The sequence below is a fragment of the Oxyura jamaicensis genome, chromosome 1 (assembly GCF_011077185.1).
Source record: "Oxyura jamaicensis isolate SHBP4307 breed ruddy duck chromosome 1, BPBGC_Ojam_1.0, whole genome shotgun sequence".
Lineage (NCBI taxonomy): Eukaryota > Metazoa > Chordata > Aves > Anseriformes > Anatidae > Oxyura > Oxyura jamaicensis.
Window position 1 is genome coordinate 37,273,553 of NC_048893.1, and position 5,394 is coordinate 37,278,946.

Below are 5,394 nucleotides of genomic sequence, written 5' to 3' on the forward strand. Positions count from 1 at the left end.
GTCAGCCCGCCGCCGCCAGCCAGGAGCCGGCCCCGGCCGCGGGGCTCGGCCGCGGGGAGCGGACCCGGGCCGCGCTCGCCCCGCTCCGCCCGCGGGGCTGGTGGGAGGTGGGCACCGGGGGGACCGGGGGGTGCCTGGGGAGCCGGGGGTGCCGCCGCCGCTGGCTGGCCCCGCGGCTCGCTCCTCGCGGTGGTCGGGATAATCGGGGTAGTCGCGGGGAGAAGTCCTGAGGAGCGCTGATGGGCACCGAGCTGGAATTACTGCATGTGATGCGCGCAGCGAAGGCGGGCAGCAGAGGTCCGGGTTGGTGTCCAAAAGTTGCCGGCGGTAGTTGGGTGCTAAAAGCGTTGGGAAAGCTTTTTGGTCTCTGTATGGCTTCTGAGCCGTTTTTGAGGTTTGTGGGTTAAGGTGCTAGTGACAGAGCGACATTTAGTGTCACGAGAAAAAATATTTTGTCTTAACAGTGTTCACAGTACCTCTGTATTATGACTGTGTCATTGACTCTGCGCTCCTTGCTCCACAACATATTTGCGTTTAGGGGAACGAAGGACCATTTTTTCTAAGATTCACTGCTGGGTGAAAAGTGATTTGTTATGAGGACAGCTGGGTTCAGACCCCATAAGCATCCTGCTTTCCTGTTCGGGTCAGCAGGACTGCCGGGGAAGTTGATTCGTTACCTGTTTTCCTCAGCAAGTGCATCTGAAATGCACACTGGTGCACGCCTGCTTAAAAAGAGATGTGTGTTGGTATCAGCATAAACTGCCAGTTCAGTCCAAAAGCATGAACCGCATTACAAAAGCAAAGCGATTCAGGACGTCATTTCCTGACCGAGAACCTCTGGGTTTATTTGCTTGCAGGTAAGGAATGCTTTGAAAACGCTTGGTGAAGCAGCGTTCCAGCAGTTGTATTTACAGCAGGTTACACGGCTTCCCAGGGCTTTGCTCGCTTTCCAGTTCAGTGTCTTGTCTTGGACGTTGGTGGTTAGTTGCAGTCAAATAGACTGGTTTCATTTCTGTGTAATTCTCGCCCGGTAGCTCGGTCTGCTTCTTCCTCGTGTAAGAAGCTTCTGTGAAAGAGGAGTAGCGCAGCCTTTATACAAAACGTTGTCTGAGGCAGTCTGTGGAAGAAAAGGAGTTCCATAAACTGTAGAAGAACGCGATATATGGCACTTCTGAAGACTGGCTTGTGGATCTGTCAGTATAATTCTGCACTTCAGCTGCCTTGCTCTTGATCTCTGAGGTTGATATGCGATGTGTCTCGTCTGTTAAATGAGTGTGTTTCTGTCCTCCGTTAAACTGGGCGAGCGTAAACAAATAGATTTACGTGCCATAGAAATTATTCCCTTTTAAATCTGATGATGCAATAATAAATTGCACTGGTTGGAAGTTAGCGATGTTATTTCTAACCATCTATCTGTACTACTGCTTACGATACTTTACTCTTCAAAAATTAGCTTGAAAGTAGCTGTATCCGTGTTTATTCGGGGTCTAATCCAGAACCCAAATCAGGCCTTCTGCGACCATCGGCTCTTGTGGTTTAAGCGATGCAGCTCTCTGAATAGTGGGTGAAATCCACTCCTGAGCCACTTTAGGACCACTTTAATCACCTGAACTGTTATTTAAATTTCTGGTGAACATTAAATTCCAGTCAAGATAATACTTGACGTGGCTGTATTGGGTTTATGGCATATATGTTCTTATTAAGCAAAAAGCCCAGGCCGATTTAATCAGTGCTGTTTAGAAGAATGTCTGGCGAAGGCACCGTTATTAGGTTAGTGTCGCTCCCGCTCTGTCTTCATTTCACTAACCATGAAGAGTGGAGCTGGCCAACGCTGTTACCCGCTTCTGCCCAAGTAGGCTGCTGCTGCTTAGGCTTCTGAAAACGTGGTGACAGCGCTTGGTCTTAAATCTGTTGTGAAAAATAATCACGTTGGGTTGCTTTGGCAAGTCTAAAAGTGAGCTGTGGCGGTGCACAGGTGTGTTTCCTGGCATCACAAGCAGGTCAAAATCAGGTTTCCTGCCTTCTGGCCTCCTTCCCGCTGTCCATCCCTTGGGGATGCCGATGTGGGGGCTGAGCTGCCTGCGAGCCCTTGGGGCTGCTCGAGCCCCGTCTCATGATGGGCACCGTGGGACCTGGGCCGGGAACCAACCCCGCGGGCTTGGTGAGAGCGTATGGCAAAGCAGGGTGCTGCTGTTTGTTTGCACCCTGCCTGCTGCTTCCTCCTCGGCGCGGGGCTGGGCCGGGGAGGGGCAGGGTGAGGGGGAGGCCGGGTTCGCTGCACAAACACCCGGGCTGGTGGTGGGAGCGGGGTGCGGCCCTTGCTTTCGGTGGCAGGGAGGCGTCGTGCCGGTTTGAAGGGCGCTTGGTCCTGGCCGGGTTCAGCCAGGTCACCTGGAGGGTTTGAGTGCATCTCTGGGTTAAGGCACGCGGGCATATTTCATGGCTAAGACCCCTTAATCCATGGCAGCGTGTCGGTGATTTTGTTACGCACTCCAAAGGGATTTTGAGGGAAGAATCTGGCCGTTTGTATACAAATGCCTCTTTTTTTTGGTGTTTGCATTTGGTACCTATTGTTTCATTTAGCTGTGCTTAATGGGAAAAATACGCTCCTGCTTGTAACTGCAGTTCATCCGTCAAATTCTTGGAACAATGAATCTGTTCGGTGTTTATGTTGAGTTCTTAAAGAGCAACTTCAGAACAGACAGTTACCAGAGCGTGTGATAAGAAAACTGCGAGATATTCTGCAAGAGTAAGTAGGTTTAACAGCGATGACAACAAAAAACTATGGAAGTTACGACGCTGACCTGCGACTTAATGCTGTTAACTTCAGACAGCATCCTAGGAGACAGCGTATGACTCCTCTGCTTAAACAACAGTGTGGTTGTCAAAGCCTGACTTAAGGCTTTCGGACTATCACCAAAGCTTTGCTTAACGTTTCAGGATGTGGATGGGCATTGCTTTTTGTAAACATCTGTGAAAATTGTAGATACTGCATCCCCCAGCCGTTTGTCCCGTCTGCTCTGCCAGCGATTAGGGCACCAAATGATCCTTCAGGCGAAGGAGCCGCTAGTTAGTGGTGCTACCTGCCCTCGGCACAGCCGGCACGTAATGGCCAGTGTCAGCTCTGCCTTCAGCGCCCGGGTGCCGTGGGGAATTCCTCCTGAAGTGGATGGATGAGCCCTTACATGATCCCTGCCGGCTGGCGATGAGTAACTACGGGCAGTGGCTTCTGCTGGAAGAGCTCATCTATCTACAGCTGGTCAGCCACATTTTCTGAAACAAATTCACTGGCTTTTGCTTCGGCTGCTGCTATGTAACGTTGTTCTTTATCAAGGCTGATTGAGGGGCTGTTGGCTGAAAACTGCTGTCCAGAGATGTGTCATTTCATGCAGCTTACACAGATGATATTTCGGTTGTGTAGATGTTGCCCAAGAGCATGCGTAATATAGCAGACTTTGCATTTCTCCCTCTTAAGCATCTCTTTTTTTTTCCCCCTTTGGTTGTCCCTTCTGCTATGGGTAAGCTTTCATTTCAGACTTGAACTGGTCATAAACGGGCGCGTGGTCTCTTCTCATGTACACGTGTATGTGCCTGTATGTGTGCGTGTACCTCACATACTCCCCAACACAGCGCGCTCTTCAGCTTCCTCCTTCCTGCTGCTGCGTGGCCGGCAGCAATCGTGACACCCGGTTTAGTTCAGTCTTTATTACGGCTGACCTTTTCGGAGCCATGTGATTCTCCAGGATTTCAGTCTTTCCCACAAGCTTGAAATGACAACAAAAATAATTATCCCTTGGCTTTAATAAAAGAACTAGTCACCTTTTTTTCCTGATGCTTATGCGATAAAATTTCACGATTATTGCATGTTTGGGATCGACTACATGCATTCTTTTCTAATTAGTGGAAACGGCGTTACGATTACTGACTGTTTCCTTCTCTTCTTTTTGATTACTCTAATTTCATGTCTTTGTTCTCCTAGAATGCTCCCACATCCATACGTGGGGTAGTGAAGTTCTTTTCTCGTGAGCCCTTCTCAATCTGAGGCTGACTCTCAGGTGCCCAGGGTAATCCCCAGACTTCTTGCCGGGACCTCAGTCGACAAACCCAGGCACCGTGTCTTTAGCCAGAAGAACAGGTTTCCTTCTCCGGGCTTCTCTTCCTTGTGATGTTGGCCCTGGCAGGGCTCAGTTGCTATTGCTGTCGTTCCTACGGTGGTGATGGTTGCTGTAAACCACTGATCTGTTACTGTGTGCTGACTCGGTGGTGAAAAGTCGCTTTAATTTCCTGCCTTCTAAGGATAAGACAGGCCCTCTGTCCAGCATGAGGTGCCTGGACTCCAGTGTTCCTGGTGGAAGATGCAGAACAGTGACTTGGAGCTGTTGTGTTGCCAGGCCCACTGATCTCCCGTGGCTTCCACCAAGAAGTTCAGCTGTGTGGGACATCTCACCCGACGGCGTTTCTTACCTCCACGCCCATCGAGCAATCGTCAGGCAAATTTTCTTTGGACGGGATATTATGTGTGACACCTTAGTGTGACACCTGGCACAACGCGCAGATGGGGGCATCTCATCGTTACCCTGAGTCAGTCAGTAAAAACACTTGTAGTAACGTGCGCTGAGTATGTGGACAGGGGAGGGATATTCAGCGGCATCACGTTCGATTAAACTAGAAAGCTTTCATAGACTTCTGTCCTCATACATGATACTTTTTTTCGTAGCAGGATGTAGTCATGTATTTCCGAGAGGGAATGTCTTGAATGTCTTAATTTCATGACTGGAGATGTTGGACGGGGCGGCGAGTTGTTGGGTTTTGCTGTGCCTGAGCACACGGTGACATCTTCTCCCCAAATGGAGCTGTTGAAGCAGCAGCTTTGAAAGGGAAACTCCCGCTGTTTTCTGCCAAAATGCAAACTCTGCCCTACGTATTGGCTTCGAGTAACAAACGAATGATCACTGCTAACTGTAGTCCATTTTGGTAGCAACGTGTCTTGTGCTGAGCTCTTCTGAAATGACAGCAGCAGCTTTTTGCTCGCTTGCACGGCAGAGCAAACCAGAGCTGACTGTGCAGCAGTTATCCTTCAGACGGCTAAATTTTTCAGTCTATTTATGAGTATCAACAAACACTTTGTGCATACTTTTGCCATGCGTTGAATGCTTCTATTTTCCTTTAATTTAGCTTAAAACTAGTAATGGAATTCCTGAGGTTTTGAAAGGAATAGCTCTTGGCAAGCCTTGAGTTTTGAAACCAAAGGCAAATTAAGATACCAGGCAAAGCCAGGGAGGGCTACTACTTCGGGGAAGCATGGTAAGATTCTTCTGACATCTTAGAGACTGTTTGTTGTATTTATGTTTAAAGTATATATGTATATTTGAATCACTCCTATAGAGCGTAGTT